At 44.9% G+C, this 13,773-nt stretch overlaps 1 protein-coding gene across 2 annotated transcripts in view; it reads left to right on the forward strand.

Annotated features, from left to right (window-relative positions):
- Positions 1-13,773, forward strand: part of LOC142488427 (uncharacterized) — a 1,092,840-nt gene that overhangs the window by 843,994 nt on the left and 235,073 nt on the right. The gene's annotated exons all lie outside the window — the stretch shown is intronic.

The following is a 13,773-nucleotide window of genomic DNA, read 5'->3' on the forward strand; positions in this document are numbered from 1 at the left end:
AAATATACAGCATTTAGCATCAGCTCTTTCACACCTTAATAATTAACCCCAAAGGAATCGGAGAAGACAGGGGCACCAAAAAACACATATGGTCCATTCGCAAACAGGAACTTCATTTCAAACACTGCAAAACTTTAATGGCTCAGGATTGTGTCACAACATAACCATCTAGAAAAGTATAAAGAGAGTCGGAGATTAGCAGCCAAAAGACCAGTAAAGTTCTCATAGTGTAACATAGTAACATACTGTACAGTTCCACAGTATGAAGATGTAGCCAGGTCCCCCTCTGCTTGTCGCACCCCCCTCACCTTGCTGGCGATCGCGGGTGCCGCCGAGCCCCATGGCGGACCCGTCGGCGGGCCGCAGGTGTGGGTGGTTGCTGGGGGAGCTGTGCAGCGGTTGCTGTGTGCGGCGATAGTGAGCTAGGTACTCCCGGCGGCTCCCGGAGCAGGGTGCCGCCATCTTAGATTGTGCACGCATGCACAGTAAGAATTTCAGTGCGGTGGCCAGCCGGGAAGTTCGCGCATGCGATTTGTAGAGGCCCTAGACATAATGAAGGCAGAGTTCCTAAACGTAATGAGGTATGCCTTCATGCACAGAGCCAGCGCCAGGAAGAGATGGAGGCTCCAAGAGCAAAATTGCGAGATGTACGCAAGGAACAGGATTCTCTCACAAGTGGACTAAACGTATTGAAAATACTGTACAGTTCCATAGTATGAATAAAAAGCAGATACAGTACATGAGTGAGACTTTGATAAATGATCCCGATACTCTCTCAGGTCCATCAGTTCTGCTCCATACTGACACAGTCTCACTTTCCTATTTCATACCGTGAGAAGTGGGTAATGCAGAGGAACCAGTGCAGTAACTTTCCTCACCTACCCCACCATAATAAATAAGGGGGTTTGATCCCTCACAGCCTCATTAATTTGTTCCTCGATCACCTCCAGTTTCTCACATTCAGCTCATTTGTACCTGGCAGGACATTCTTATATAAAGGAGTGCCTGGGGAAACACTCAGTAACTTCCCCTCACCTGTCCCCACTTCTCATTATATTAAATAGGGGGGTTTGATCCCTCACACATTAATTTGTTCTTCAATCAACTCAAGTTTCTCACTTGCTCACAACCTTATAAGCCTTTTATGATGGGATCACCGCTTCCCGACCCAGATAATTTCCAGCGGAATAGTTAATAGCGGAATAGCGGATACTGAATCAAAAGCACTATTCTCTGTGTTATATCTGTGGAACGTATCCATATATATATAAATATATATATATAAATATATATATATAAATATATAGTGACAACCACATCACGTTGAGGTCCCTTTGATCCCAAATAAGGCCAGAAACACAGTACTTCTATTTACGTGGGGTTTAAGTAACGTATTCACAGGTCCACCATCCCTTTAAGAAAACCAAATTAAAATAAAACATAAATAAACGCCTATACTTGTCAGGGAGCTTAATGACTTCTTCAGTCCCTTACTATTAGGGCCGCCAGCTAAGCCGGTTGTCAGCCCAAAACATGCCCTGGCATGGGCAATACAGTAACAGCACAGTCTTTGTAAATAATAGAAAGGGTTTTGCTTATCTTAGTCCATCTGGCAATGTCCCTGCTTCAGCATGGCTCTCTCAGCAGCTTCTCCCACACTGCTTCAGCACATCTCTCTCAGCAGCTTCTCTCACACTGCTTCAGCACAGCTCTCTCAGCAGCTTCTCACACTGCTTCAGCACAGCTCTCTCAGCAGCTTCTCTCACACTGCTTCAGCAAGGCTCTCTCAGCAGCTTCTCTCACAATCTGCCAACTTCTTTAACAGCATTTGGTAGCTGGGGAGCCCTTCTGCCTCCCTCCTTCTCTGAGGGAAAACCGGTCTGTCTCTCTCACTGCCTCTCTGGCTTCCTGGGTCTGGCTCGGTGTCTCACAGCTTCCTGTATCTTTGTAACCTGCAGTCTTTCAGGAATCCTGCTTAATTAGGCTGCAGGTGCTGGAAGGTTAACTGGTTGAGTGCTGGAAGGTGCACATATCCTACATTCCAGCCTACTGAGACAGTGACTCTGTCACATATCCTCCCCTCCAGCTCATTCCTACTGGGGTCTGCGACCAGTGCACAATTATCGTGCACCCACAAAGACGTCCTCTCTTTCCATTTCCTAGTCTTCCAATTGAAAAATCTTCCCCTTGGGACAATTACCAGGCCTTCTGGGCCTGCAAACTGGTCCTTCGCTACCTCTTTATCTTGTGCCGGCCTGAGTCTAGGGTTGAAGCTCCGCCTTTGTTGTGTCCCTTTTTTCAAATGTTCCCGAGCATCCTGCTGTCTATCAGCTATCTCTGCCTTCTTCCTCTTGTGCTTAGAGTCTCCCTTACCCTGTAGAAGAGCCTTGACCCTCAGTTGGCTCATGGCATTCACTCGCCAGTGCCTGTTTGGCCTTTTCTCATGAAGACAGCAACTCTGCTTCAGTGGTGATGGCTTTTGGACCTTTTCCCATCAGCATACCTTTAGTGTTGGGTTTCACATCATTTATCTTCAGAACTTCAATTTGGGTGGGGGTCTTATTAACCCCAAGTGCACCCCATGATGCCTCTCTATTACAGTCGGCAGACTCGTAGGCTTGGGCCTGTCTTTCTTGTCCCCTTAACTTACTCCGTTGGGAGTGTTGCTGGACAAACTGTGAGGTATTTCTCATCTTACGAACATGGACACTCTTTAGTCCCATTCTCGACTGTCTCTTCACAGCGGCTGCCTTCCTTGCAAGGAATCCACTATGGGTCCCATAGTACAACTGGCTTCTTACTGTGCTACTACATCGCACCTTGGTCTTCCCATTCCGTTCCTTGTGGAAAGTAGACTGTAACACTGCAACGGTACTGGGAAAGGGGAGTGATGTATAATAGCGCTAATGGGGATTACAAACAATTGACCCTACTCTAAGGGTGAGCCCTATGGTTGCAAGGCAGCCTGGTGGTAACCTGACAGTACAATCAGAATACAATATCAGGGGAAATCCTCTGAGGAAGTGTGTTTAGACGCACGAAACGCGTAGGGCATTTTTTATCTATATATAGGACATTTGGTTGGCTTATATTTACAAGCAGTACAAGTGCTGAGTGCATTCCTCCAATGACTGTGGGGCAAGGAGGTGCAGATCGCCGTTTCCTGTATCTTCCACTGGAGACTGCCAGGTTCTGATGTCACATCCGGCAACGTCATTTCCGGTCCGCCACGAGGACGGCGTTACTTCCGGTTTTTGCCAGTAGAGAGACGCAGAAGGAATACAAGGCGTCTGAGGCACCCAGCGGATCCCCCACATGCGGTCACCAGCCCCCATTGGTACTATGCGAATTACCAGCAGCCGTCCTGTGAGTGTTATCTAGGTTTTAACCCACTGGAGCGGTCTGTTAGCCATTTGTCCTTTTTATCATCTAGTTTAATAAATAACTTTTATCATTAGCTTTGCTTAAGTGTTGTTTGTCTAGTTGTGTCTGTTTGTTTTGTCTGTTTATGTCAGCCAGTTGCAATTATGTCTGTATAAATTGTTTAACTGTGTTGCACTAAATATTTCTTTTTTCATTGCATGTTCTACTTCCACTGCATCAAGTCATATCTGAATACCCCAGGATACAGAGACTGTTGATTTCCTTGGAACTGGAACTATTTCTACTGGATATCCAGGATTCCATTATTTTTGGACTCATTAGGCGCCGGTATCTCTTTTGTTTATTTACTGCAACGATATTGGTCATGCTTCCTGGTGCGCCTCACTTGCTTTATCTCTACCGCCCCCTTTCCCATGGACTGCTTCTGTGACCCAAGTGTCTGTCTTAGGGTAGTTCAGACAATCCAGGAGGAGCAAATATGGGGAAAAAAGGAAACAAAACAGTGCAAATTTAAGTGCAGGAGTTGAGACTAAATGATGATATAATGCTGAAATCTTGGCTCTAATGGTCTATCTACTCACAAGATGTTATTGCCCTATCTGCCAACTGCGCATATACCAATAACATCTTGTGAGTAGATAGACCATTAGAGCCAAGATTTCAGCATTATATCATCATTTAGTCTCAACTCCTGCACTTAAATTTGCACTGTTTTGTTTCCTTTTTTCCCCATATTTGCTCCTCCTGGATTGTCTGAACTACCCTAAGACAGACACTTGGGTCACAGAAGCAGTCCATGGGAAAGGGGGCGGTAGAGATAAAGCAAGTGAGGCGCACCAGGAAGCATGACCAATATCGTTGCAGTAAATAAACAAAAGAGATACCGGCGCCTAATGAGTCCAAAAATAATGGAATCCTGGATATCCAGTAGAAATAGTTCCAGTTCCAAGGAAATCAACAGTCTCTGTATCCTGGGGTATTCAGATATGACTTGATGCAGTGGAAGTAGAACATGCAATGAAAAAAGAAATATTTAGTGCAACACAGTTAAACAATTTATACAGACATAATTGCAACTGGCTGACATAAACAGACAAAACAAACAGACACAACTAGACAAACAACACTTAAGCAAAGCTAATGATAAAAGTTATTTATTAAACTAGATGACTAGATGACCATTAGAGCCAAGATTTCAGCATTACATCATCATTTAGTCTCAACTCCTGCACTTAAATTTGCACTGTTTTGTTTCCTTTTTTCCCCATATTTGCTCCTCCTGGATTGTCTGAACTATATCATTCTACTTAGGACCCGGGAAACAGGTTCTACCAGAGGGTTTGAGCAGGGGTATACCATTTGAGCACGTATTTATTGTATATTGCACTATTAATCTGCACTTAACCACCTTTTTATTTTAAGTTGTTAGCGCCTTATATTCACTATTATTCACAATACACTGTCTTAGGGTAGTATCTGCTTTCTCCAACTTCAGCTGAGGAACCTCCTGCTGGGCAGCCTTAGAGTCCAACATAGCGTCCTGCTCAGTCTTAAGAGCCTCGAGCTCCTCCCTCAGGTCGCGCCATTGCTTCTCTGTCATCTTGCGGCCAGCACACTCAGACTCAAGGTCCTTTCTTAAGTTTTGAAGCAGTCCTTTTGTATGTCTTTTCCCACTCAGTGCGGCTGTGTCACGGTTGTGCTCGCCACAAACCTGGGTCGGACCGCGTGGCTGAGGTGGGATTGTATAAGCACCGACCTTAGACCACGCAGGCTGATCTGGATTGCGCAGTTCGTAGTCGTACGTAGCAGGATCGGGACTGGAGAAGGTAGCATCATCAGTGGACAAGGCATGGTCAGGACTGGAGAGATCAGGGTAAACGTTATTCAAGCAGGAGTTTGGCAACAGGTAATCAAAGTTCCCCGCCTCAGCTTAGGAGCGTGAGCACGGGTTCTGCGCGTGAGGCAACCATGGCCCATGGTACTGGTCTCAGGAAAGGGTAGGCAGACCGGAGTGGGCACACCGCCAGGCAGCACTGGTAAACCAGTGCTTCAGCGCAAGAGTCCAGAGCGGCCTGTGCAAGGAGAAAGAGAGCTACAGACCTCAGGACTCGTAGACTGGCCTCTGCTAAGGGTAGGGCAGCAGACCACACGAAACAGGAAGCTGAAGAATACACGGGAGGTGCTCCGCTTTTGCACAGGAACCAGGTCACGGCCTCTGCTATGGAGAATGAGCAGCAGGCCCCAGGAACCAAATAGATAGGCTCTGCAGAGAAGGGACAGCAAGCCTCAGGAAACCAGGAGCTGAAGCCAACACTGGAGTGACCTCCGCTTCAGCACAGGAAACGGCCTCTGCTATGGAGAATGAGCAGCGGCCCCAGGTACCGGTAGATATGCTTTTGCTGTGGAAGGATAGCAGACCTCAGGAAACAGGGAGCTGAAGTTAACATGAAGAGTACTCCGCTTCAGCACAGGAGACAGGAAGAGGCCGCTGCATGAGACTAGCAGCCAGCCTCAGGGATCTGAAGTTAACATGAAGAGTACTCCACTTCAGCACAGGAGACAGGAACAGACCTCTGCGTGAACTAGGGAATAGAACTAGAGAGATTAGTACACAACAGAGCCAAGCCTTAGGGCTTGTGGCAGAACACTTGTGACAACCAGGAAGGGTTATGCTTCGGCAGGGAAGCATTGTGGGAAAGGTGTCTTTAAAGGTCAGTGAACCAATAGCAGAATGGGCGTGTGACAGCATTGTCTCAATGAGTGAACCCAGGGTGGAGCTGCAGCAAAGATCAGGAGCAGTGTTCCAGGGCTGCACAGGTCTGTAAGGCAAGGCAAACAGCAAACTAAGGTGCGGATCCGTTACAGGCTGCTAGTTCAGCTTCTTTGAAGTTGAGTCGCGATTCCAGATCTGTCAGCTGATTCAGAGCCAGGTTTACTCTGTTACCTTTTCTCTATTTTTGACCTGTAGCTACTGGTGCTCCTCCCTGACCTTATCCAGCTCCAGCTGCAGCCGGGCCCCCTCATTGGCCGTGTGGTCCAGCCGCTTGTATATATCAGCCATCTCCGTTTCATAGCGTAATGTCAGGCACCTCATCTGACGGACGGACACCTCCCACCTCTCGACGAGCTGTATCTTGCACTCAGTAACCTGCGTTTGCAGCTCTTCAATTTGATCCTGCAAGTCTCCTCTCAGGGCCTTCACTTCTTCCAGGTGCTTGCTCTGAGTTTGTGTCAGTGCAGCCTTCATCTTTTGGAGCTATGCAGTGTTTGTCGCCAGGATCGCCGCTGCTTCTGTTTTCCAGGCTTCTTTCTCCTTGGCATACTGACTCATGGAGATGGAGTTGCCTCTCTGCTTCTCCAGCTCTTGCTCCAGTCTCTGGACCTTCTCGCGCTCCCTATCATACATAGTCACCTGGCTTCTAAGCTCCACCCCCAGCGATGCTCGAGGCACACAGCGTGGCCCTCTGCTCCTCATGCTGCTCTATGGGGACACACTGGGTACTCAGCCGTTTCTTTAGCACTCGTTGCTTCTCCTTGGCCGCTTGTAGACTTGCACATAGCTCTTGCAGCTGGCTCTGCCATAGGTGCGCTGCTTGTGTGTGCTGCTCCAGGGAAACACGTTGCATCCTCTCTGCATTCTAACTTTTCCTGGATCAATTGCTTCTCCACCTTTCCTGCTTGGTGAAGCTTCTCATCACCTTTACTGATTTGATCAGTCAAGACTGAATTTTTCTGTGTCACTTACATTCTCTTTCTTTAGAGTCTCTAAATCCCTCAGGGCATTCTCATGGGTTTCCTTCAACAAACCCAGCTCTGTGTTTAGACTGTGGCCCTCTTGGTGGCCCTCTGTGCTGAGAGCGTGAACCTCTTGTAGAGCCTTCACATATTTCTGTTGGAGGTTAACAATTACTTTGTTCAATTTGTTCTGCTTTTCCTACATGGTAGCAATTGAGGCGTTGACATTTTCCAGACCTGTCGTCACCTCCTCCAACTCACTCCATAAGAGACACTGTTTCCTTCAAAGCCGCATACTCTTGTAAAGCTTAGAGTATACACCTCTGTAACTCATCGTTCGCTTCTCGCTCCTTCATCAATCCCGGCCACAGGACTTCATAATCATCATGGCGGGCAGCTTGGAGTGTAGAAATTAAAGCCTCTTTATCCTGGATCAAGGATTCAGCATTCCTTTGCTCCTCCTTTTCCTTTGTCCCATGACAATTCTGCCCATCACTCGTGTCTGCAGCACATCTTGGCGCCTCTCTGACGCATGTCCTGACAGCGCCGGTTCAAGTGGCTCGGTCACATCTTCTGTGACTTGAGGAACAGTTTTCTTTATCTTCTTTCTTTTTGATTTATTAGCTCCAGAGACATCAGAATTACTGGGCACACACTCACTGGTATCAGCTTCCACATCTTGCTTGTACTCACAGGGCCTTGTTTGCTTTTGCAGCTGTTTGTCTTTGAAAATTTGGGGACACACATCTTCCATGTGACCTATCCCACGACAGACCCAGCATACTAAATTTATCTGGTATGAGTCGTCGTCATCATCATCATCATCATCGTAGGGCCTGAAGGGACACTGGGGCTTATGCAGAGAGCATAGATAAGGAAATAGCGCCATCTTCTGGCGAAAAAACTAGCCAGAAACCCTTAAACTCGGGAGAAAATGGCGCGATTTTTAAAAGTGGCCAGAAAATTTTTCAGAGGTGTAAAAGTCAGCAAACTCGTGGCGAGAACCTGGAACTCGCCATGCTAATATAGCGTGGTATTCCAGAAGCTCCGAATCGCTGGAACACGCCAATATGTGCCATAGTATGGCGAGTTCCAGGTTTCCAGGAAAAAATGGCAAGTTGCAGTTTTTTGCCGTTCTCATGTTTACTCATCCCCATCATGACTGTCATAAACGTTTCTTTTGTACATGTTTTGTGGTGTCTCCACACTTTATTCCAGGGGGGCAGCTTATTCCAGGGGGGCAGCTTATTATAGGGGGGGGGAGTGTATTCCAGGGGGCAGCTTAATACAGGGGGGGAGTGTATTCCAGGGGGGCATCTTATTCCAGGGGGGAGCCGGTTCATTCCAGGGGGGGCAGTTTATTCCAGGGGGGGCAGAATATTCCAGGGGGGGCCGAATATTCAAGGGGGGCCAGCTCTTGGCCGGCGGAGATATCCATGCCAGGCGAAGCACAGGCTGTGGCACTTGCCCGTCAGGGAAGACGGGCCGATTACTGGCCCGCGACGTTGGTAAAAAAACACTTTTGCCCACGGCACGCGTGTTATCCACCCTGCCCGTCAACCGATGCCGGTCTCGCGAGAGCCGAGCGGAACAGCTGACACGTCACAGCAGGACAGATACATGCTGTGTATGCAGAGCGCCATGGCATGGCGATATTCGCGCAAATCCGAACTCGCCAACATTACCACCATCTGTTAAACTAGGTAACGCTGTTCTCTGCATGCGCCCATACATTACGGCAAATCAGTGCCTATTTTGTTGCCATTTTTACTTTCAATAGCGATCCTCTCTGCATAAGCCCCACTGTTTTGTATGATTACGTACATTGCAAAACAAACATTTCACGTCGGCCATTTTAAAACACCAGCAGGGAAATTCTGACACTCAGCACTTTGCTTATGGCGTTATCTTTATACACCGCTCTTGCTAGCTGCAACTTCACTCACTACAGCAAAAGGCATTAGCTTTACACAGCAATCCTTTCATACCCCACGGGGCAAACTTTACACTCAGCACATGCTAGCTGTAATTTCCACTTTCTTCAGAAAAATTTAGTTTTCTGCTTGAATTCAGTACCTTTCAATCTTCTGACCTCTGGGTGCTATTGCATCCACACTACATACATTCTCTGTGCATGCTGTAGCATAAATGGTCATACACATTGGGACAAACTTTGCTTGCTTTTCACTTCCGTTGGGCGGCCATTTTAAATCCCTGCATTTCTCTTCAACCCCAGTTTCCGCTGCATGGTGCCTTAGGGACTGCCCGCATTAAACTCCACCATATGTAACAACCACATCACGTTGAGGTCCCTTTGATCCCAAATAAGGCTGAAAACACAGTAGTTCAATTTACGTGGGGTTTATTTATAGGGGTTTAAGTAACGTATTCGCAGGTCCACCGTCCCTTTAAGAAAACAAAATTAAAATAAAACATAAATAAATGCCTATCCCTGTCAGGGAGCTTACTGACTTCTTCAGTCCCTTACTATCAGGGCCCCCAGCTAAGCCGGTTGTCAGGACAAAACATGCCCTGGCATGGGCAATACAGTAACAGCACAGTCTTTGTAAATAATAGAAAGGGTTTTGCTTATCTTAGTCCATCTGGCAATGTCCCTGCTTCAGCACAGCTCTCAGCAGCTTCTCTCACACTGCTTCAGCACGGCTCTCTCAGCAGCTTCTCTCACACAGCGTGAGAAAACCTACTATGGTCCTGAGGAAAGAATGGAAGTTGAATCTTGTTCAAAAGTTCTTTTCTTGTGCTGTAAACCTCAGAAAAGGAAGACAAAGAAAGACAAAAGACACTGCAATAGTGTATTACCCAGGGACATGTGATGGTATATATATAGAGAGCATTTATTTAATAAAACAATTAATATAACAATTAGTCTAAAACAATTAATAAAACAGTTGATCAATCAGATATATAAGTATAAAACTTCCAAGCGCTTGTGCTTCAGGAAGCTATGCTGCTCCGCCGTGGTAAAATTGAAATCCTACTCACCGGACATGAGTAGGACATGTGCAATGGTTTAGGGTCTTTATTTTCAGAAGACACCGCTCGCCGTGGGGTGCAGCCGTCTGTTGTTGCGGGGGGATTTCCTGCAATACTCGTGGACTCCTTGCCGACAGAGTTTTTTTCGATCGTCTCCTCCGCTGACGTCACCACCTGGATAACACTGCTACGGTGTCCCTGAATGGCCAAAAACCTTTCCAACGCGTTTCGAAACTCCTATTGATGGGTTTCTTCGTCAGGGATGGTTGCTACATGGGACTTTGCTTCTTTTTATACCCCAGATAGTTCAATTGGGATGATTAATATGATTGTCTTTTTTGGAAACACCCTAATGAAAGTCCTCGGTTTGAGTATACAAGTATATAAATTACATTGAACGACATTAAACAGATGACATGAGACATTGAATTGCATTAATCAATGACAGATGAAAACAATAGATGAAAACAATACTAAGCACGGATATTATTAAATGCTATATAAATACATAATAATGTTTCAACAATTAAATGTTAATTGAGCTTTGTACATATTACTTCCATTCATACATAGATACAGGGACATACGTTTGTAATTAGACTTCAATCCATTAAATGATTAATTGGGAAATAAAGAAAAATAGAAAATATATAAATGAGTAAAAGGAAGTAGATAAAAATATATAATTAAAATATAATTAGAATTCCTTCGTTATATTGAATGAATTATATGTCCCTAGTATCAGTATGGATAGAACCATGATATACAACGTTATGCAGAATGACACACAAATTTGCATATAACAGAAAGTATTGGATACTTAAACCCAATTATATCACTTGAATATAGCTAGAATTGCTTATTTGAGCTTTCCACTCCTCAAAATGTGTCTCTCTAAAAATAGTTTTCCACATTAAAAATAGTTCTCCACATTAATACAAGTTTTTGTTGACCATCAAGTTTCTGGTGTTAAATCACCCAATTGGGTTTAAGTATCCAATACTTTCTGTTATATGCAAATTTGTGTGTCATTCTGCATAACGTTGTATATCATGGTTCTATCCATACTGATACTAGGGACATATAATTCATTCAATATAACGAAGGAATTCTAATTATATTTTAATTATATATTTTTATCTACTTCCTTTTACTCATTTATATATTGTCTATTTTTCTTTATTTCCCAATTAATCATTTAATGGATTGAAGTCTAATTACAAACGTATGTCCCTGTATCTATGTATGAATGGAAGTAATATGTACAAAGTTCAATTAACATTTAATTGTTGAAACATTATTATGTATTTATATAGCATTTAATAATATCCGTGCTTAGTATTGTTTTCATCTATTGTTTTCATCTGTCATTGATTAATGCAATTCAATGTCTCATGTCATCTGTTTAATGTCGTTCAATGTAATTTATATACTTGTATACTCAAACGAGGACTTTCATTAGGGTGTTTCCAAAAAAGACAATCATATTAATCATCCCAATTGAACTATCTGGGGTATAAAAAGAAGCAAAGTCCCATGTAGCAACCATCCCTGACGAAGAAACCCATCAATAGGAGTTTCGAAACGCGTTGGAAAGGTTTTTGGCCATTCAGGGACACCGTAGCAGTGTTATCCAGGCGGTGACGTCAGCGGAGGAGACGATCGAAAAAAACTCTGTCGGCAAGGAGTCCACGAGTATTGCAGGAAATCCCCCCGCAACAACAGACGGCTGCACCCCACGGCGAGCGGTGTCTTCTGAAAATAAAGACCCTAAACCATTGCACATGTCCTACTCATGTCCGGTGAGTAGGATTTCAATTTTACCACGGCGGAGCAGCATAGCTTCCTGAAGCACAAGCGCTTGGAAGTTTTAGACTTATATATCTGATTGATCAACTGTTTTATTAATTGTTTTAGACTAATTGTTTTATTAAATAAATGCTCTCTATATATATACCATCACATGTCCCTGGGTAATACACTATTGCAGTGTCTTTTGCCTTTCTTTGTCTTCCTTTTCTGAGGTTTACAGCACAAGAAAAGAACTTTTGAACTTTTGAACAAGATTCAACTTCCATTCTTTCCTCAGCGCCATAGGAGGTTTTCTCACACAGACTTCTTATCTGGTTGGGAGATACCAGATCAACCTTTCAGGCAGCTCAAGGACTACCTTCACCATACTCTGTATCACAGGTTTTTTATTGCATATCACTGTATTTTGTTTGCACGAGCGCTATTTGCACTTATTATTTCACCAGCTTATCTCACACTGCTTCAGCACGGCTCTCTCAGCAGCTTCTCTCACAATCTGCCAACTTTTTTAACCAGCCTTTGGTAGCTGGGGAGCCCTTCTGCCTCCCTCCTTCTCTGAGGGAAAACCGGCCAGTCTCTCTGGCTTCCTGGGTCTGGCTCTGTGTCTCACAGCTTCCTGTATCTTTTTAACCTGCAGTCTTTCAGGAATCTTGCTTAATTAGGCTGCAGGTGCTGGAAGGTTAACAGGTTGAGTGCTAGAAGTTACACATATCCTCCATTCCAGCCTACTGAGACAGTGACAATATAAATATAAATATATACACACACACACACAATGTTTCAATCTTGTGGGTCCCATCAGTGTGAGGTTGGTTGTTGGTTATATTGGCTTCTCAGTTAGAAACAGTCTGTCTGTGAGTGGGTTTATTGGATTTGCATCTCATTCCAGGCTATGTTTAAAAGCTGTGTTTAAAGCAGCAAGCATTGGCTTAAGTGTTTTCCATGTAATCATGGACTTGAGCAAAAAGGTGGCACTATTCTGGAACCACAGAGTCACATGTAGGATATGAATGAGGCCAGATAGCTCAACTCGTCCCCATTTGAACGCACATCAAGTTCTGTAATATTTCTTAACTTTATTGAGAAAGCATCAGACATATAAAAGGCACTTGTAGATGGTGCTGTGTGGTAAGAGAGTGCTTCTCTAGGTGAAGGTGCTTTGGCATGGGGGGAAGGTAAAAACGAATAGCCTTGCCAGGGGGTAGATGGCAGAAGAAGTACTTACTCAGCCTGCTGGGATGGAAAAGGAAGTGAGGGATTCCTGGGAAACAGGAAAAGTCTGAGGACCAAACTAACTTGTCAGCAGAGACAGGGGAGCTGGGAAGACCCATTCTCAGCTAGGCGAATTGGGAGGTTGCTAGGGCAACCATCACTGCTGTGTGGAGAGGGGAATGTGTAACAATAATGTATCAGTTACACAGGCACTGTGTGTTTTCAGAGCAGAGAAGCATGCAACTGAAATAAGGAGCTGGCAGTCAGAAAACTGCAAAGGGGGGAACAGAAATAAACAATCCTGTTAAAGGACAGGCAGTGTGTGCTCATTTGCATGTCATTTCCCAGAATCCCTTCAAACAAAGGAATCTATGGCTAAAACAGTGTTTGGGAGAGCAGAGGGAAAACAAAACAAAAAACAACAGATCTGTACTGTAGATAAGGTAGGGTGTTAAAGTGTCTGACGCCATGGAAGGGTGACAAGGAATACAGGCATACCCCATTTTACGTACATCCGCTTTACGTACACTCACAAGTACGTACATTTATTTTTAGTTGCACCATACCCGTGTACGTACGCGTGCTTCGCGAGTACGGACACCAGGGGGCGGCGTGCGCATCTCAACATTCCTGCAA

The sequence above is a fragment of the Ascaphus truei genome, chromosome 2 (assembly GCF_040206685.1).
Source record: "Ascaphus truei isolate aAscTru1 chromosome 2, aAscTru1.hap1, whole genome shotgun sequence".
Taxonomy (NCBI): Eukaryota; Metazoa; Chordata; class Amphibia; order Anura; family Ascaphidae; genus Ascaphus; species Ascaphus truei.